The 21,658-nt window shown below is 46.0% G+C and overlaps 1 long non-coding RNA gene across 3 annotated transcripts in view; it reads left to right on the top strand.

Moving 5' to 3' along the window:
* LOC147149388 (uncharacterized) overlaps positions 1-10,504 on the top strand; it is a 32,227-nt gene extending 21,723 nt beyond the window's left edge. Inside the window, exon 4 of one of the 3 annotated variants that reach the window (XR_015086662.1) lies at positions 8,072-10,504. This is a non-coding gene — a long non-coding RNA (uncharacterized LOC147149388). Of the gene's footprint in view, positions 1-8,040 lie in introns of all 3 variants that reach the window. The other 2 variants (XR_015086658.1, XR_015086660.1) reach the window with 2 other exon arrangements.
* Positions 10,505-21,658: the final 11,154 nt, after the last annotated feature.

Raw genomic sequence — 21,658 nt, 5'->3', positions numbered from 1 at the left:
ATTAGGTCAACAAAACAATCCAAAGCATGTAGGTTCATTGTAATAAAACAATCCAAAGCATGTAGGTTCATTGTAATACCTGCCTAAACAAACATGTTTTAAAATCACCCTTTTATGCGACTTGAGGAGCGTCATAATAAACAGCAAGTACGGCAGCCAACTTTGGGCAGCCTGCGTGCAGTTGTAAATCAAGACATTTCTAATCCCTTACATGTGTTTATTGCTCCGGTCTGGCCGTGTTTATCCAAAGTGCCCTGTTGAGTTGATGGCAATTTGAGAGCGCGGAAGGAGCAGGGCGGCGAAAGGACGGCACCGGCCCGCTTTCAATACCAGCGCCGCCTTTCCGAGAGCGAGATGCGCAGCCGCGGCGATAATCCGTTGCGACGTCGGCCTCGGCTCGTCACCGGGCCGCGTTCCGCCGCTGACCTCGGCTTGCCCAAACCCGCTGGCGTAACACTACACTATTTGTCAGCGCAAAATATCCCCACCCTATGAGCGCAACTCTAAAATAAGCTTGGCTTTCACCAATTGAAAACACATGCCGGGGCCTCCGTGATGTAAATGTTCAAACGTGTTAATACACTAATGAACAGTGAGTCCATTAGACATTGGATTACATACTCCGGGCAGGAGATAAATCAACACTGAGTGCAAGTCAAACATGGGGCTGAGGCCAGGCGGCTTGTTTTCTGTCCGCCTGCGGTTTTGCAACAGTCGCGCTTGCGCGGCGCAAAGCCCGTTTTGCTCACGCGGCCCAACGCGCGTCTGCCGTCCGCATCGCCTTGCGAAAGGCGCACCGAGGAGGCCGGTGTTTGCCTTCGTGCTGCACGCGCGCTGCTCACAGGCCTGCCTTTCATTGCCAGGCCGGCCTGAGAAGTAACCGAGTACAAACACTTCCTTACTCCCACTTAAAGGGATGGTTGGGCCGGGATGGCCATGTTCATTTTATATATTTTTTGATCGGGGAAATGAAAATAGTTTTTCAATACATTTGGGAGAAATTAGGAAAAAAAGTGACTCCATGAATAACGCCTCTTGTTAATGAGGCAAATGGCCGCGCCCCCTACCGTCCTATCCTTGTTCGGTCGGAGTCACTGGAGGGACCGATTCCAAACTCTCCGTCGGAAGTCATTGTACTTTCATTGCTTATAACTAGGGATGGGAATTTCGACTAATTTGCCCGCCGACTAGTCTCAAATTTTATTTGCGACTAGTCGACTAGTCTATAAGGAAGAAAACTTGAATTTTAATACATAATGAATTCAAAGTTTAGAGTGCAAATGTGTGCATTTAGGGGCTATTTTATCCCAAACATTCAGGATAGTTTGTTAATTTAAATTCTATTGATGTAACAGCAACTGAATAAAGTGAACAATTGAAAGATAAATACATTTCTGATACATTTTCCAATGCAATGCGTGGCATTTATTATGAATAATGTAATGAGTAACGGTAACGACTCCCAGTCCAGCAGAGTCTCATTCGCAAGCACCATGTTAGGCTAGGTTCACACCGCAGGCAAATGCGACCCGGATCGGATTTTTTTGCCCATAGGGTATTAGATTTTTTTATGACATTCTGAACTGCTCAATTCCGATTTTTTTCAAGTGCGACCTGGGTCCCTTTCATATGTGGTCCTAGATGGGATACGTATCCGATCTTTTCCAATGCGTTCGCGGTCTGAACGGCCAGGGCGCATATACTGTATACGACACTGACGAGCCCAAGATGCGCTCCGCGCAGGCGGAGGGAAAGTGCTCTCAGCAGGGGGATCGAATCTGCAAAGTTGTTTTGAGTAACACTAGCACCAAAATGTATGTGGACATCCATACTAATGACCACTTCAACATATCAAAAGGATTAACCTCTCCGTGGCTGACTTATATGAGAATGAGGAAATGTGGAAGTGAGCAGAGCTACATAGATTTATGCTGGGACCAGCGCACACTGCTTCTTTGCTTAAAAAACAAACAAACAAAAAATTAAAAAACACTGGTTCTTTGCTGATCACGGTTAGGACGGGCGAGGCATTAAACACCGGTCAGGATATTTACAGAGACTGAAGTGGGAATGAGTAGACGTGCACATTTTTTGGGGTTAGGAATGGCCCCAGTTTTTTTACTTACAATGCGCCGTCCAATTTGGAACGTAACAGCCGAAATGGTGCGTTCCAATGCGGCTGCACTCGACTGAAAGCACATGCCGCTCAGAGATGATGCGCACGTTCAAGACAGCCCCAGTGTTCGATGAGGTCTTAGCTCACTCTCGCGCCGAAGCGGTGCGTGTCGGGACAAAAAGAGGGATTAACCTTTTGGAGTTTGTTTTGTGGGTTGTAAATAAAGCGTCTGTGATTCAGACAGCAGATCTCCTTTCCGTCAGATGGGCTCGAGCTCGCTGGTGTGGGTGGGTGACTTCTGGAAACACTGAGGCACGCTGACTATGTTTATGTTACACTGTCCCCAAGGAGAGGGGAGCCTTGTGGTTGGGATGAGATTACGGGGAGGCGGGCACGGGTTAAGGAAGGGGCGTGGGGGGTGTTGTTATGCGCTGGTTGCAGAGCTGCTTTCAAGTTCAGTGTTAATAGCGGGAGTGAAGTGGCTGCGTAGGTGTGATGTGTTGGCTTTGCCGGTGGCTGCATGGCACCGTTCTCCGCCTTTACCAAAGTGACCTTTTGGGGATATAAAAGCGGGAGGGGGTTCTCCAAACATTTGGTTGGGGTTAGGGGAAGGGTTCGGGGGTTAAGCTTTTGGCCCAAAATAAGATGTTTTAGATGAGCCCATTAAAACCTGAAGCCCCTCGTGAGACATCCGTCTAAAACCTACGGTGGTCTTTGGAGTCACCCTTGAAAACCTGACGCGGGAATTCAACACCTACCAAATAATGAATATCTCAGCCCCTGTAGCAGATAGGCTAAACATAATTCCCCCCAAATTTGACTGTTTCAATCCAAGATGCAAGTGAAGCAGTATTTTTTATTTTCAAAAATCGAGTGGCAACTACCATGCTGTATTCTCTTCCAAAGACGTTGAAATTGTCATTGTCTACGAACATATATCTTAACCGTATATCACGTTTGGCTGGCTTCACGGCTTTAAAGTCCCCAAGCGCGTCGTCTATATCACCGCCGTGACTTATAGCAGAGCTCCCGCGATCGACTGTGCCACCATTCCCCCTTGGAAAAATTCCGGATATCCTCCGACGACTCGGGACACCCGTCACTTGTATATTCTGATGCATTTCATTGGCTAAGAGAGCGAGAATTGGATTTAAAAAAGAAAAGGACGTATACACTCTCCCGGCTTTAGTGGTAGAAACACGCTTGTGCGTTCCCGGATTTAATGGGTTAAAGGCATCAGTCACTCTTTTTTTTTTTTTTTAATCTGAAATGTGGAGTATTATGTAAGTATTGTGTTGAATGGACAGACAGATGTTTGAATCAAGTGTGTCTGTGAGCGGACAGACTGAAGTTGACATGGGTACAGTACTTGATGAATGGACAGACGCTGATTGTACATGCGCATTTGTGGCCCATATGCCAATGCCATTTCCCCTCCAGGGGCTAATAAGGCCAGCGTGTTGCTTCTTCCTCTTCTTGGCTTGAGCAGAAGGCGCCCGCCCGGCCGGCCAAATCGTTCTGATGGAAAAGTCAACAATAGCGGCTGAGCTGACCACTGGCAACGTGCAAAAATGACAAACGGCAAAGAACACAGACACTCAATGAATTTGCCACATTACTTGAAGCACGCCCATTTGGAGTTGATGCGTGCATCGTAGCAGAAGACCATAAAATATGTCAATGGATTTATTGGACTAACATATCCCATGACAAATTGGAGTCCTCAGAGCAGCATCTTTCTCTATAAATAAAGTTACTGTATTGTTTTTGCGTGTGTGTGTGTGGGCGAGCATGCCTGGGGTGTTCTGGTCGACATTCATAAGGACTTCCTTCCTGGCAGACAGAGGCAAACACCTGATGACTTAGCAGGGAGTAAGGACTCCAATAAAAAGGATCCGTGTGTTCTTTTAAGCTTTCAACATCCCCACTCAAACAATTTGGTGTCTGTGCTCTTCCCGGGGGTGGCCAAAGTACTCACAGGCCGTACCTCAGTAAAAGTCACTTGTGTGAAACAAAAAAAGAACTAAAACTCCGTTTTTTGGGGTTTGAAGTTGACTGGTATGTGTGCAAAATTTGATGAGCTTTCACGCATGTTTAGACCTGCAAATACAAGTGTCATTTTTCTTGGCCGTCGACGCGTCGCCACGGCAACAGCGCTCGACTAAATCATCGTTGAGTTTCAAATAAAATGTTGTCGTCAACATCTTCAGATAATAGACCCAAAGTTTGAAGTCGATCGGATCAAAGGGTTTGGGTTTGTGCAAATATTACCTCGATAAAAAGCCCAAAAATGGGGGCAAATTTGAAAGTAAATTAAACATGGCAGATTTACCCTTTTATTTTTTGGTCTTACCAATTTTTGTAGCTCTAGGTGAAATATATAGCCAGGTCTCCTTGGTTAAAAATTTGTAGGGGCCGCAACTGAGCCATTTCGCACAATAAACCTCTAAAATGTCTTTTTTTTTTTTTTTTTTTTTTGCCAGGCCTGTTGTGTGTGCAAAATTCCATGAGTCGTCATGCATGTTTCGACCCTCAAAAACTGCTGTTTTCTTTGCTCACTTGGAACTCAAATTTTGATTTGCAACTCAAAGCAAAAAAAATCAACAAGGCAAGCGCTTCTCACTCGAAAACCTTTTTACCATTATTTCTTGAATAGCCTGCACTTTCTTGCTAATTTTTTTTTTAAATCATCCAAAATAGAGGGAACATGTTACGCGCAAGTATTTTCATTCCAATACGATATGTAATGTATAACACTAATTTTCACTGCTCCCCAAGAATTATGTCGGTGGATTCGTGGAACAAGGAAATTAGAGTAAATAAAAACAAACACCCAATGTGGTGTTTTGTGGGTTCCCCAGATGGCAACAATTATTTTCCAAAGCAAGTCTTTTCGGCCACATCGATATTTCCACTTCTGTCACCCGTCGTCAATGTTGGCCCAAATCCGAGACGCTCTGCTGTTGTTGGGTTTTGTGAGATCACGTGTAATTATGTGAGAGAGCTTCGTCTCACACCTGCAAGCGGTGACAGCGCCGATGTAGGCTCGAGTGTTGACAGACGAAACTGTTAGCAAAGCAAGAGAACTTCACTTTACACCATAACAGGATTGGTGTGAATGCAGCATCAGGCGTTGACTTTTTTTTTTTTTTTTTTTTTTTTTTACCCTATCAGACGTATGACTGCGTGCACCGAACCGTGAAGCCCGCACCGAGACGGTAACGGGACGAATACAAACCGCTAGTAGGCGTCAGTCATCGGCGGATCGGCGGACCGGTCCGTCACATAGGCGGAACGCCCAGTTCACCCCACCGCTGGTGATTGTACGTAAGCAGATATGACGGGAGCTGACTCTGTCCAGAAAGAAATACACGCGCCACTTCAAAAAATTACAACTTTTCACTCCAAAGGTAATAAAGGTTGACTTCTTTTAGTAACACATGAGCCAAGATACACCGGGGCAAAATGTGAATTTTTATGACCATCATAACCTCTTATTTTTCCCTCTTTAAATATCAGCTCTTTTTTGCAGCGTAATTAAGTTGAGCTGGCTCGTCATTACGTCATGACGAGTCACTGGCCTTTGGAGAGAGCGTACTTACACAAATGCAGAATTTGTCATTCGCTATGAGGCCTAGGCTAAGCTAACAGAGCAAATGTGACACTACAGGCTTTCAGATTTAACAACAGATTCGGAAGTAAGCACATTCGTCCAAGTTTAGTAAGCTAGGCTAAGTTAAGTTTACCACACTAAGGTAAGTAAACAAGGCTAAGCTAAGAGAGCTAAACCAAGCTAACAGTGATAGGTCAAGCTACGTGGGCTGGGCTAACCTAAATCAGCTTGGCCAAGTCGGGGCATCTCGTATAAGCTAAGTGGCTAGGGTAAACAAAAGGTGCTAAACCGGTTATGTGTTTGTTTCATGCAGAAATAAAATATTGTGTTCTGAAAAAGCAATTGATTAATTTCATGAATACAACACACTCTCGTTTCTTATATGTAATTGTTGCAAGAAAAAGCAGTGTATGAAATGTTATCCTCACTCTAGATGTCCAAATGGTTTTGTGGCTCCCATGTGTTTGTTTTTCTGTGGGTGACGTGTGATCCAAATGGCTCTTTGAGTCTTTAAGGTTGCCGACTGCTGGGCTCGGCTCATCTTAATTTATTATGCTAAGCTAAGTAAGCAAGGCCAAGCTAACAAGACAAGTGACGCTGCACCACAGGCCTCCTCGTCAGGTTTGTGACACATCGGTGGGGGAAAAAAAAAAACATTTTGCGGTGCAAACAAAAATGTAGCACACGGGTATCAGGTATCATTTAATAAAAGGCTGTGTTAAACTATTAAATTAAGTACGCTTAAATCACTTGTGCGTGTTATTAACTCAACAGCCCGACTTTATATGGTTTGTGGGTAAAAAAAAAACAAGAAAAAAAAAACAGCTGAATGCAAAAGTGGAGCCGCACCAAAGGCGACTTTTCACCACCGCAGACTGTCTGCTCTTCTCCACCTACAAGAATGTAATGTCGGAATTCAACAAGGGGGAATTTTTAATTTTTTTCTTTTTTTCCCCTCTCCAGTGAGAGAGACTCGCCCATATTATTTGGCGCATCGCGTCACATTGGGAAAGCGTCGCCACGGATGATAAAAGTGTCAGATGAATTATGAGGCATCGGTGTCAGATGCTTTCCATTGCCTTGGAGTGGCTTCATCAAAGATGCAACAACAAATCTTCATTTCCACGTTGGACTTTCCTTATGAGTAGTATCCCTCTGCAGAGATTGCAAAAGTACTCACACCCTGTACTTAAAGGGAAATCAACCCAAACATATTTTTTTTCAATGTTCCCAACAGGCCCACTAGTTGGAGCACGGCATTCTGATTATTAGTGTGTTTGTGCAATATGAGTTAAGCAGCACAATCCACCCGCTTTTAGCCATCTCAGGGGGCGGCCATTTTGACATTTCTGTCGACTGAAAATGACATCACAACTACCCAGGGCTCAGGTAATGACCAATCACATCTTGTCTGTTTTCTAAAGCTGAGCCGTGATTGGTCGTTACCTGAGCCCTGGGTAGATGTGATGTCATTTTCAGTCGACAGAATTGACAAAATGGCCGCCCCCGGAGATGGCTAAAAATGAGTCCAATGAGAATTACTCCACAAACGAAATATTTATCAGAATGCCTTGTTTCAATTAGTGCGCTTGCATAGAACATATTCTTGAAAAAAATATGTTTGGGTTGATTTCCACTTTAAAGGTTAGGGCTAACCTAACCCTAATTCACATTTTTATTTTTGCGTAACCCGTCGCACGTTTTTCACGGGAAACCTCACTTATCTGCATTTTTTTTTTTTTTACCCAATCCCCCGCTTATTTACATTTTATTGACCCAATCCCCTGTAAAACCCTGTTTTGTTTATTTTCTGACCATGTCCCCCGTTTATTTGTGTTTTATTATGGTGTTTTTTCTTTTCCATTTAAGTTATAAGCTTGGGCTCACGGCGAATCGAATTTGTAAGTCAAGGTGCACTTAAAATCAGCATCTCAGTTGAGTATAACATATTTTACGTAAATATGTGATCTTTTTGTCTTAGCGGAATATTGATAGCGAACCGCTCCAGATGATGCGGGCGGTGCTGTTGCACGCTGCTTTATTTTGCTGATTTTGTAGAGTGTTGATATTTCGATAACTGCAAAGTGGTGTGAGGAGGTGGATGAAGTCACCGCTGAAGGCCCAGATAGCGAAGGCATGGCGTGTGTTCCTGCGCGTGCGTGAGGCTTTTCCACGGCTCCTCAGTTTGATTGGAGCGGCGCACACAGGAGGTCCACTGCGCTGCCACACTGTTTTCTTTCCCTGCGCCCATAACTCTTAAAAACACACAAACACTTGGGTTGTAAATGACCTGTTCATCACACTGTGACAGCAGAGGTGATTCTGGACTCTTGGTGGGCCAGGTGCGCGGATCGGGATGGCGGCCGCGTGCCAAGAGCCCGTTGGCATAGCGACGCGGCACCGTGGAAACTTCTGGAATCTGTCGCCGCCTGGCAGGGCCCCGAAGCTCCCCGAGCCGGATCACTGTTGGCTTTGCCTCCAGCTGTTCCTTTACAGACGGCGGCGGGCCGCGGCCAAGATCAGCCCACACACGCACACACGCACACGCACACGCACACACACGCTGAGCCAGAGTTACACAAGCATGCAAACAAAAATACAAGCATTTTCTGTAATCGCCTTGTCTCTGCCAGGGCCTACAAAAAATGACCCAAAAATAAGTTCACACGTCTGTTTTCCTCACACGTCCATATTTCTAATTATCCAACTTGTACAAGAAAATATGGATTTATTTACAGTGTGTTTTATTTGTTATGGTTCACCTCTCTGTGGTTTATTTATTTTTCGCCCCCCTCCCCGCAACTCCCCCCGTTTAGCGCAGTTTGGTTTGTGTTTATAAATGCAACATTTGTTCTATTAATTCTGACATTGGCTATGCTGCCCAAGCCAAGACAGCTGCCTAACCACAGTGGGGACTCTCTAGATGGCGCTGTTTCTTACCATATTTGGTATTAAATACTTAGTTCATTTGCAAAATCATTGTGGAGAAATAATTTGGTCATTTTAGACTCAACTAAGTGAGATAGGCCAAGCAAAGTGGGCTACGCTAACCTATAAAAGTTAGGCTTAGCTAAGATGGTTAGGCTAAATTGGGCCAATAAAGAGACAAAGCTAGAAGAAATGGTGCACATCTGTACTAAGCTAAGGTAAGTTAACAGAGCAAAGGTAATAAGGCTAGTCTAGAGCTAAGGCTAGAGCTGAAAGAGCGAGGCCAACCTACATAATAATGTAGCTAATAACTGGGCCAAAGTAAATAAGCTCTTACGTAAACCTGCTTTGCTAATTTCCCTCACAGATCGATCGATCGATCTTATCTATCTATCTATCTAATGTAATCTAAAAAAGGACCATAAGAAGGCTAACCCAAGCTAAGAGGGCTAGGCTAACATAAGTGAGCTAAACCAGAATTTAAATCGGATAGGCTAAGATAAGAAGGCTTGTCTGGGCTGGGCTAATGTAAGTCTACAAGTCTAAGATAAGTAAACATCGTTAAGAAGGCTTGTCCAAGCTAGATTGGCTAGGCTACACTTAAGCTACTAGTTCTATTCCAAGATGACTAAAGGTGTTTTATTTCTTTGCCAAATGACTGGGGGGCATCTATGAGGCATTCCAGACCCATTTTGACACCCACTTATGTTTTAAATACAGTTCTAAGAAGGGTTAAGTACATTTTACCGAAGGGTTTGCTTTTTATTTTTTTGTACTCTCTTTAGCCAACCTGACCTATGCGATGGCGTCTGAACAACGGCACTTTCTATGACTGTTTATTTTCGCCTGGCCTTGCGCTCTATTCTGCACGCAGAACTGACGTCACTCGTTTTCACTTCATGGCCGAGACGAATGCCGGCGTGCAGTGGAACCAGGTGTTCCGATCTCATCTTATCGGTGAGCTCACAATGCTTCTTTTGTGCCCATGTGACGACGTGTAGGAAAAGAAATAGAAAGCAACAATAATTGTGCTCATTAAAAGTGCAGTGCCGTTACAATGTGAACTTTTGAAGTGTGGCAAAGAGCGTTTGAGGTCATATGGTAGATGTGACTCTGGAACAGGCATCCACTGAGCTTTTAATTCATATACTGAACTATAAATTAATGAAAAAATGGAAAATATTATTTTATGATTCCAATTTTAAAAAATCACACATACATTTAGCACATTTGTATCCATTTTATCAAGCAATGTACAGTTTATAATTCAATAAATTATTAGTAACAAATTAAAAATGGAAAAAGAAATGTCTGATTAAAAAAACTCCATTTCACAGAATATGAAATTTTGACGTGTTTTTAGTTCCCCTCTAGCACATGTGTATTCTTTTTGTTAAACAATTACTGAATTATAATTCAATAAAAGATAATTGCCACCACTTTAAAATGAGAATGAATTGGATTTTTTATTATGAAAACAAACGAGTTGACATTTGAACTATTTGATTTGACGACAGAGGCCCTTCTGTCTTGTAAAATATTGGACTTGATTGAGGCCCCTTTGAAGGCTGGCGGCGTGCGTGCATAATCACCGTGTTGAAACGGTCCCACCACAGGAAAATAAACGGGCCATTTTTTGTTTTCCTTGTGCGGTCGCGGGCGGCTAATTCATTGGCCTTAAGAGGAATGGCAGGGAATTCTTTTGAGGCCTTTGTTTGCTAATTCATTACCATCTCCGGACTTCAGGGGGGGTAGAGAAAGTGGCTGCGGAAATTCAAATGTATTGAAATCTATTTCAGCGGTAGAGCTGGCTGTGTTTCTTGGAGCGGGGGCCAACTCTGTCCAATGAGGCAGTGAGCGCGCTTTTGTGGCTGCGCTGCGGTGTGCGGCGGTGCGGGGGTGCGGGGCAGGGCGGGGGTGCACACGTTTGCCATAAAGGTGTACATTTGTGGCAAAGTAAAACATGCGAAGGGCATGTCAAGTTTCAAACACCTCGCCGCTTGTGTGGCTCCGAAACGCAACCGCCGCTCTGTTATTTGCTGTTGGGTCAAGTCAAAAAAGGCATGGCGGTGGATCCTGCTTCTTTTGTCAACCCCAAGTGTAAACTCGAATGGACTAACTCTTTTCTTGTCACTTTTAAGTAAAGTAAAGCTGAAAAATATATATTTTTTTAAAAAAGGTCTGTCGTTCAGGCAAATGTAGGTGGAAATCAAGGCTTAGTTGCAATTGTTACGTATATCTTCCTGATTTGTCTGTGCAGCACTGGGCCAAGTCCCATTTCCAGGTTAAGAACAGTTTTGGAAGGATGGAAGAATTTAGTAAGATTTTGCACAAAAGAGGTCCAGTTCCATTTGAGCCATTAAGAACTCAAGTGGGCCAACTCTGTTTTGTCATTTTGTAGAAGTAAAGGGCAGAAGTCAACAGAGAGAAGGCCGATCGTTCACGCAAATGTCGTTGGAATCATTTAGTTGCAATTATTACATTCAACAGTCCATTATTGCGCTTGTTCTCATTCATTAGCCCAACACTGGCTCAAGTCCCATTTCCAAGATGAAAGCTGCCGTCACTTCCTACAGTGGGGAACCGTTTTTGAAATGAAGAATCCTGGCCACATGAGAATTTTGGAAGATTTTCTTTGCAAAAAATGCTAAACTCCGTTGTAGCATCACCATCATATTGGAGCCACTGAGAAGTCAAGTGGCCTTTGTGGCGAACTGCAGAGCTAGCGAGCCTCTTTTCTTGCGACAAGCGGCGACATCTTGAATGCGCGGCTGTTCTGGACTCGCCGCTTCCTCGAGAATTTGGCTGAACCGACCCCAGTCGTTAGGCTGTCACTTCGGCTTTGGTTTCACTGACTGCATGTTTCCGAGCACGCGGTTGTGGCCCACTTAGAGAGCCGGCCACACTTAACGCTCCAGTCACACAAGTACGCTGGCGTTCACCTGCTAGAACACTTTTTTTCAAGTGCTCTTTTTTGATGTTTGCTTTCATGGTGGCCCTCAAGTGCAAAACACAACAGGAAACAAAACACAAAACAACACACAACAACAAATAACAGAGCAAAACAACCAAAAAGCCAAATGCAACCGCAAATGAAAAATCACAAAAGGAGATGACAAAAATCTAACGTCACGGGAGAGGCTCGAGACTGCCGGGGAGATGAGACTCATGGCTGATGGGACGAGAGCGACAGTCCAATCAGCCACGGGTCACCGTTTACTATAATGCCCTGGCATGTGGGCAAGGAGAGCCACAGTCGGCAGTCCATTTATTGTGCAGGAGAAAGAGACAAATGCAAACACTCGCAAGGGGCATTTAGAAGACACAAACACTGAACTAACCGCACGGTAAATGGCCACCCCAGCTCCTGGGGTCTTGCTAGGCTACTCGTGCAGACGTCAATGAAAAAGAATTTTGGACTACGTCCTCTATTAGTACCGTGACTCCATCGGATACTAAAATATCATCAGTCATTTTCCATAGAGGATAAATATTTGTCTGTGAGTATCACGTTATCCGTCTACTATTGGTGTAATGGTTTTTGTATTCGTCCTGTACTGTCTCGGTGCAGGCTTCGCGGTTCGGTGCGCGCAGTCATACGGCGAATACGTCTGATGGGGGGGGGGGAGTCAACGCCTGATGCTACGTTCACACCAATTCCGTTGGGAACGCTCCCTGCCAGCGCGTTTCTATCGGAGTCAATGTATTAGCATTAGCGTAGTGCGTGAAAAATGCTGTCGTCGTCTACTACCGAGCGAAGCCCCTCCCCTCTCCGCCGCGCGCGAATAAACGGCTACTTTGAAGCAGCGTGGCCAAGTGAAAGCAGACGGAGCCAAAGATATTCGTAATGACTGAAGCAATCGGCATATATACGTAGCAACATCTATGCGGCGCCCATATGCTTGAGTCGAGGAGCCGGGCTGCAAACGTTTATGAAACATGCTGGAACCCCGTTTTTGGGGAATTTTTCCATCCCGGGCGCATAATAGCAAGACCGCGCTCCCCTGTCATATACAATCGCCGCGCAAGAGCCGTGGTGGAGCATGAGCTGTCCTCTGCTGCCCCCTAACTCCAAGAACCAAATGAAAAGTTACGAGTTGGCAAGTGCTACCTGACTTTATCTGCAACCTCATTCTATCCATACAAGAAAGGGGGGGTTCATCTCTTTAATCTTTTTATTATTATCATTATTATTATTTATGGACAACCCTAATGTGCAAGTCTTTATTCTGTTTTGTGCTTTTATAACAGGGACTGTTTTTGCTTTATAGCAAATTGAATTGTAGCTTGCTCTCTGTTAAAACTACATTAAAAAAAAAAAACAACCTAGTCTTATGCATTTGAGACTTCTTGCTAGCGAACCCGTAGCGAACCGTGACCCCCATACCGAGCACTGTAGCAGTGATTTGAAAAAATATGCCCATTTTCAACACGAATCCTTCTTAAAGACAGAAACGATGACTGAATTGATCCATTCGTCTTCTCGGAGCATGTCGGACGCATTAAAGCAATTTTTTGGCATATAGTTTGATCATTGAACCTCACGAGTTCTCATGGAGCCTATTGTTTTTTGGGGGTTTTTTTTAAACCAAAGGTAGAGGTGCCGCTGAGACTCCAAATCCAGTTAGGTGGAGGAATAATGGGGAAAGACGTGAACTCGGAGACAACCGGGTTAGTACACTTTGAACGGCGCTCGGGTTCGGTGTCGCCCGCTCCTCCTACGCTTGCTCACACCTGCGCGGAATTTGCCGGGAAAACATAGGTTCGCTCCGGAGGGAATACCACGTCCATCAAATACGGAGCAGAAAATTCAAATTGATATCCAGGTGGCAAAAGAATTTTAGTAGAGGTACACCTACTTTGGTTAGAAAACATCCAGTAAAAGTACGAGTACTGATTTGAGTCCTTCAGTAAGATTTTAAGTCGAGTAGCGTACGGTGTCACGGTTACCAAAAACAAAGTAACTTAGTTACATGATGAATTACTTGAGTTTAAAAGGAACTCAAATGTTTCTGCTATTGTCTTCCGTGAAGGTTAGCCATTCGAGAGGCTCCACATTTTGCAAGCTTTGTTTGCCACAAAGCAGAGGCGGGCATTCCGTCAGACTGACGGACCGCCACGTCAGTCTGTCACTGACGCCTGCCCGGTTTGCTGACCAACGCCGGGACACTTTTTTAAAATGACGGACTAAGCACTGACGGAAGTGATTTTTGTCCGTCGGCGCAATGGACCATCAGTCCGTCGCGCCCGAATTGCTGACGTTTTGTGGGCGAACCCACTGACGGACCAACGGATTTCTTGCGGTCTAACTGTGACGGACTGACCGACGGACGATTACGATTGGGTACGTCCCGATAAATGACAAACTGACAAATGACCGACGGGTACGCCGTCCGCCGACGGATGACGAGCCAGCAAAATTTAGCAACTCGTTCAGTCTTTGAAAAGTAACTTTAATCAGACTACTATAGAAGACAAATGAACGCATGAGGTTACTATCCATCCATCCATCCGTTACCCAAACCGCGTATCCGAGTTACTCCCGATGTTCGCCAATGTTAACGCGTTCCTTGGTAACATGTTAGCGGCATCGCCGTTAACGCAGTATTTGTACGCTAGCTGATGCCGTGCCTATTGACGAGTGAAGCACGCGAGGTGTTTGCGCGCGCGCGCGCGCATGCCGTCGGCCGAGTCGCTTTGACGCTCGGCCAACGACAATACGGGAGCCGCGCCAAGCGTCCGAGCCGCCGACGCTTGTCTGAGCGTTCCGGTCAATCCTTGGGCGGAAAGCCGCAGCCGGGCTTTTGGGCCGCCGGTGTGGTCCGCGCAGGTAGCCGCTCACACGTTGAGCGGAGAACAGATGAGCTCAGTGGAAGAGGGGAACCCGCTGGCCCTCATTCTCCTCGGTGGACACTGTCACTTTTCCTCAGCCTTGATGAATCTGGAATTTTATTGGATGTGATCCTGATGATTAATGGTATATTATCCTAAAAAAGGTTGGCTGGCTGATAAAACATCCAGCTTTCACTTATTTCCTGGCCCAACTTGATATTTTTGGCCGTTTCTTCTCAGCGCGGCCCGATGTGATAAATGCATACTTTCTTGCGCCTGATGAATCATTTCCACAGGCCATAAAGCGGCCCTTTCAAGCGGCCGGGAATATTGCGGCGCAGTCACGCCTTGTCATTCCGTGTAAACTGCGCAGAGACGTCGAGGCGTAACACGAGCGCCGCCGCCAAAGTGGGAACGCCGTCTGCGGGGGAAAAACACAAAAAGAAAAAAAAAAAAAACAGCGAGGCGGCTCATTAAAAAGCCGCCGCTTTGTTGTCACAATTCTCTTACACAAAACAGCAATCTTGGAGCCTCCGCCGTTTCCTTTTTTGCACGACCTCATCTGTTTAGGCAGTAGGGAACGATGATCCTTTTTTCGATGCATCGTTCGGTGCTTCCGAATCGATTCGTAGGTATTGATCATCGATGTTTAAAGTTGAAATAAAAAGCGTGTGCAAGTGATTAAGTGCGTTTGTAGGTCAGATGTCTGTGCTAGGCTAAGCTAATACGTGACACGATGGCGGAACGAGCAAAAGCTCATACGAGCGCTGCGAAGTCCAAGTTTGAAATATAAATCGTTGCTCTTCCTTGAGCTTTTTGTTTTTAAAAAAGGTGCCCGTGTTTTGCATGGACTATAAAATGTAAGCCAATGTAGTGATGCGGTGCCGCTTAGCCCGTTCGAGATGGCGCCTACTTTGTAGCTGCGACCTATACCGGCTCGCTTGGGGCAAAAATCGCAAAGCTGGCAAACGGACTCGTTTGTCAACTTGTCCGGTTAGCACTTTATGCCGTGTGAGGGAAAGTAAAGGTTCTGCGTGGATGCCGAGACTGATCGCCAATAGGCGTATAGGTTGCGTCGCCAAACAATATTCAACCCAATTGTGTTTTTGCTGACTTGTTTGTTAACAGCTGGAATGGTGAAGTAAGGTTCCGCTGCGGGAAGGATCATCAAATGCCCCCCAAAAGTCACATTTCAACTCACTCTAGTGCACGACTTTTCGGGCACAATCTTACTAAAGTCCTGTGTGAACAAACTGCATGATTTTGCCACAATGGTCAACTGCTTTCACCTCTCATTTTTTCTCCCGGCGCAAAGGGCGCTCGTGCAGAAAAATGACCATTCAAGGATGGCACAAAACTGCTAAGCATACCCCACATTTTCGATGATTTTCTGCATTTTTCACAAAAATCAACTCACTCAAAATTGTAATATTATCCAGGTAGGCTCCTATGCTTGACCTGCGTGTCGTCAAAATGCCGGGAACAGAAAACAAGAAAACTCAGTAAAACAGAAAAAAAAAAAAAAGACTCCGAAAAACAGAAAACAAAATATTCCCAAAACAGAAAGAAATTCCCCAAAAACAGAAGAAAAAAAAGAATTCCATAAAACAGAAAAAAAAACAAAGGCCAACAAAAGACTCAGAAAAACAGGATTTTTTTTTCATGTGAATGCAACACGCTTCCATATCACAGTACCTTAATTGCTCTATTTTTGGTTGCACTTCCCAAAACTTGGCTTGCGATAGAAGATAAAAAAAGCATCGACTAAACGACGGCTTGAAAAAAGTCGCAAGTTGTGACACTCGTAAATCGAGGCCCTGTTGTACATTTAATGAGAAAAATCAGCGGTCACGCGTGGGCGTGGAGTCCAACATGGCCCCCAGCAGGAGTTCCCAGCAGGGTTACGAGATCACACACCGAGGTCTGTCGCTGGCCCGAGCCAGGCCTCAGTGGCAGGGGTTGGGGGGGGGGGGGGGGGTCTGGGGCTGGGTGGGGGGGCGTGGGCGCTTGGTGGACTGAGTGGGTCTGCGGAGACAACACACCGTGGCTGTGTGTTAGCGCACACTGGCTCCTTTCGCTGCTTGCCACGCCGGAGCCGACCGCAGGATTGCAGTGTTTACACAAGAGCCGGTGCATAAGAGAAAGGCGGACCACCGACGCACCGCCACCCGCCGGCCGCCGGGCCCTGGGCCCCGACCCGGGGGCTCATCTTTGTTGAAAATGGCTCTGGGACCCGCCGCCTCCCACCGGGCCCGGCCTATATTTAGCAACAAGCCTCTTCATTCTGAAAAAGATGTTTGGCTTTCCATTGAGATCGGGGGGGGGCAGTCCGGGGTCTTCACAGGGGGACGGGCGGCGGTCTGGGGGGGCCCCGCTCTGCTCTGCTCTGCGCGCTCACCTGTGCTAGCTGTGTTTATGTTCACAACTTCCCGCACGCTCTCTCTGTGAAGGACGGCCAAGAGAGAAGCTGAGGATTCCCGTAAAGGGAAACACTGAGATGGACCAAATTGAGGCGGGGGAGGGAGGGGGACCCTCAAACACAGACATGGATAAATATCAACACCCACATATTATTTGGCTTCACGGTGGGGCCTTCAATTACGAGTTGAAATGAAGCCATGACCAAAGCTTTTCACGTCATTTTCTTGTACGTTAAATCAAGATTCCCCTTTGAAATGAATGGAAATGGCTGTACGTTCTTTTAGTCCTTTTAGTATACTACTTTTTAATCCCTTTACTTTGCTTTTAAATGTCGTTTTGTTTCCAAAAGATTTTTTTTATGTTGTACTTTCAATTCTGTGAAGCACATTGTGTATGAAATGTGCTACCTAATGTGCCTTGCCTTGTCTATTGTATACAAAACATAATCAAAGAGAATGTAAAATAGACATTCAGTAAACTATTTTCATGATTTTTTGGGGGGTACATTGAACACTATTTTGGTGTAAATCTTGTTATTGGGTGTAACTCCATTGTTGACCACTAGATGCTGTCTTATTTCGTTTGAAATGGCGTCAATTTGAATGAAGAAGAATGAAACGGGAGGTCCCGTATTTCTTTTTGTTGAAAATGATGAAACGTCACCCGCTGTAATCCTGCATTTTATGCCTACACAAAGCAAAGGCTGTCAGTTGCTTTCATAATGTGCATCTTTTTTGCGGGATTATTGATGTATACTGTATTTTGAGATGAGTAGCTCACGTTTGTTACTTTGATTTGTTTACTGTAAACACACACTGGACAATATGTATTTTTCGCCTTATCCATTCCTTTGCTCTCCCTCAACACATTATATGATTTTAAATGTGTTTGTTTGTATTGTGCCGTCAAGCGATTAACATTTTTGAACGAATTAATCGCAACATTTCCCACAATTGATCGCGATTAATCGCATTTTTCAACTAGGATTTTTTTTTTAACAAGGCTTGGAAATGATATTTACTTGAGTAAAATCTTGGAATGAATGTGGAAAAAAAAAAATTATACAGTATTTTGATTCAAAGACTGTTCAAATAGCCTTCTTTGATCCTTGAATACGATTCGTTTCCTGTAAAATACAACAGTTGAACGATACACCAAAGATGTACGACTAATATGGTATTTGAATTTGGCTTTTCAAAGTGTGCAAAATATGTTGGATTCCTCCAAAGGAGCCGTCGAGCAGCTTTTTAAAGTGAAAACTACGTCAACGTCCGCCTTTGCGACAGTGACTCCCCTGGAAGTTTGGCCGCAAAGTGAGCGGAGGTCAGGAAGTCAATAAAACGGAGTTCATGTTTTGGAGTGCGTTCTAAAATTTGAATGAATCTCCATAGTTAATGCTTTAACTTTGACAGCCCTAGTTTGTCTTTCAGTGGAAAAGGACCTTTGAAAAATAAGTGCCGTTAATGCAAGAAAAACCTTTTGATGGGGTGTTTCTATATGGTGGATTTCACTTATCGAAGGGGCGGTCTGGAAGGTAAAGCGGGTTAACTGAGTTACGATCCTGAACGAATGAAACTTGCAAGTCAAGGCGGCGCTGAAAAAGGTCCGGAAAACAACGCGATCTGGGCATGAAACGGGAACTGTAAATCCAGCCGTATCTCTTCCCTGCGACCTATAGCGAAAGCCCATCAAGATGTTTTTCCACAGCGCGTTCTGGTTTCCATCAGGAGGTCTTTTGCGTGGCCACATCTGTTCCTCGCAAGTCTGGCGCTCGCAAGCGCTCGGGGGTCCCGCTATCTGCCGGAAAAATCAAGAAAGCTGCCTTGCATGTTTGCGCGCTAATGACGTTCTGCTGACTCCACCTTCCCCTCCCTCCTCGTCCTCTTACTCAAAGTGCCATTGAACTGTGGCGCGGGGCGAATCCGAGCCAGGACATGCGTGTTACATGTTTTCCTTTGCAGTCAGGTATGGCCCGACGCTGAAACAATCCCTCTTTTCATGCCCGCGCTCTCAGCCAGTGGGTGGCGAGAGCGCGGCGACGGGATTGGGGATTGGGGATGAGGGAGAGAGGGAGCCCTTTTTTTTTTTTTTTTTTTTTCTACTTCTACTTCTACTTCTTCTTCTTTTTTTTTTTCGATTTTTTTTTTTTTTTTTTCTTTCCAAGGTGAGCGCCTCATGGGAGATGACTGCTCGCTGCCATTAGTTTAAGTGCAGGAGTGTCAGTTAACCCGACACTGGCACCGGCGATACTTAATGCCAGATGGAGCGAGCTGTCCTTGAAGTCTTAACAAGCCCGGCGCACAGAAACAAGCCTTTATTCACAGCACGGGAGGGGGAAAAAAAGGGATAACTTAGCAAGGTTACCACAAAGTGTATGTTAAATCCCACATAGGGAGGCAGAGCGGAGATTGAACGGCTTGGGGAGGGGGCCAAAGTGGAGGAAAACACGGTGTGCGATGTTGCTGACGGCCATTTTTTTATTGCGCGCAGAACACGGCGGGAATCGAAAACAAAGTGCTGCCTGTCGCGCCAAAAGGGTCCAGCTGCTTAAGAGGTGTCAAATTATTGTAGCTCAGCTGGATACGTCAGGGGGCGAGCGGGCGGCCAAAACCAGCTGACTTTGGCACATTTGTCCTCCGCCGCTGGCGCGGCCGCGCCGAGCCGCGCCGCGCCGCGCCGCATGCGAGGCTTCGCGCCGTCCGTAGGCCTCGACTAGCCAAAACCTGGAGAACTCCGCCTCCTCCCAAAGACAGTCGACGCCGCGACAAGTGCTTTTCCCACACGCGCCGTGAGAACGTCCTATTGGCCCACTCGCCCGCGCCAGGCCGAGAAAGTAATGAAGTGTCGGTCGGACGTGCGATAACATCAGCTGAGCAAGGACTTTTCTCCGGGGCGGAATGCGCGCCCACTGCGGGAGACGAGGAGCCGAAAGGAGTTGAAATGCCTCAAATAAGTGAACACCGCGCCGAGACGTAACCGAAGGTTGGCTGCACCTGCGCGCATGCAAATTGGGCACGGATGGCCAAACCTTTTTTTCGCTGAGGGCCACGCACGGCAAAAATGCAAGTCAGGTGCTTGAAGGAAAAACTGAAACCCAAATTCATATGCCCTAGGTCAACGTTTTGCTATGCAGTTCAACATTGAGCGGTAAACCTTAGCTTGCTGTTATCAGTGACACGACGAAAAGTGAGTCAATGTTTGAGCAAATGTTTACATTAAGGTATTGCACAGACTTTTGGGGATCAGACAATAGTTTCCGGAATCTTGCACTCGCGTGTCGGATCGTGCTCCCTGGGGATTGCAGTCCCCGCTCATCTCTCAGCAGGTTCGTCACTATTGCAAAGAGGGAGGGGCTTAGAGCGGATCCCTGATGCACTCGCAAGGGCCTTCGCCTTTGACTCCTCTGTCACACCGACTGGACAACTCACTACTTGCTCTGCTAGCCTCATACATGCCATGCACTATTGGAACATAAAGGCACAATACAGCTGATAAATAGCTCGGAGCTTATTTTGTCTCAATATTTGCCAAATGATTGCTTATTGCGAGTTGAGTTTGCTGGCATTTTACGGCACTCGTATCCCAAGCCGCTGAATTTTTGACGGAGCTCTTACGTTGGCCCGATCCGCTCACATTGTGCAGGTTGCGCCGAATGTTCCGGTTGCTTGTTTGAAAACGCAGCACTTAAAAGTGGAATGCACCGAGCCGCGGGAAGGTGTTGCTGCTTAGTCTCTCTCGGATTGTCTGCTTCCCGCCGATTGCATCCGCTCAAAGCCGAAGCGGCCGGATGCGTGGCGACTGGCTCGACATGAGCTCAGCCGGCGGGCGCCCGCCCGCCAAGGAGAGGAAGCGGCGGAGGGCCGCGGCCGTGTCACGCCGACACGTGACGGGGGCCTTATGTGAGGCTTTTGGCCGCCCCCGTTGCCGGCGTCCCGGTCGGCTACCGACGTTCGACCGCACGGACTTTTACAAAAGTTAAGCAGAGGCAGGTCTGCTTGTCGAAAGCGGCGGCCAAGCCAAGCACGGAAATGTTTCTTTCCTGTGAACTCAAGACGCTGGCACGGCCCCGTGTGAGGTCGCCCTCCGTTTTGAGCACCTCTGTTGCCGAACTTGCCTCCAAAAGTTCCCTAGTGACTTGACCAATAGCGGAACTTCCTTACTTTACCGATGACTAGATTTTAAAAGATTAGAAGTGACTTTTTCCAGTGACATTTAGCAGCTGCAACAACACCGCCACGACATAAAAATGACGGCTGCCCCGTCATCGGAAGCGCCGATTCGATTCGGTTTTCAGTCCCCGATTTTCGATTTGATTCGATTTTTTAAAATTGCTACCGTGCTTGTCTCTGTGCACTAGCGTGCTTCTGCAGCCGTCCGCAAATGCAATACGCAATGATGTTTGCCGCAAAAGCATCATTTGATCAGCACAAATGTGCTATGCATCTGGAATGGAAAACGTCGCAAGACATCATTTTCGAGAGTAATTTAATCAGTTCGATTTTTCGGAGCGAATCGATTTTAAATCGACTTTTGATTCATCGTTACATCCCTAAAAATCAATGACGGTCTTTTCTGACTTCACAGAATATTGCACTCTCAAAACAGCAGCGACCCACAACTTTCTTGGTTGTTTTTGCAGAAAACAACCCCAAAAATGGGTAGTCCTGCACAAAACAACGCCCCCAAAATGGGCTGCTTTGTACAGAACAATGCAAGAAAGTGGGTCAAATTGACCCAATTTGTGTCTC

The sequence above is a fragment of the Filicampus tigris genome, chromosome 4 (assembly GCF_054856515.1).
Source record: "Filicampus tigris isolate MCC_2025a chromosome 4, RoL_Ftig_1.0, whole genome shotgun sequence".
In the NCBI taxonomy this organism is placed as follows: Eukaryota; Metazoa; Chordata; class Actinopteri; order Syngnathiformes; family Syngnathidae; genus Filicampus; species Filicampus tigris.
Note: the sequence above shows the minus strand (reverse complement) of the source record. Positions and strands in the feature narration are given on the sequence as shown.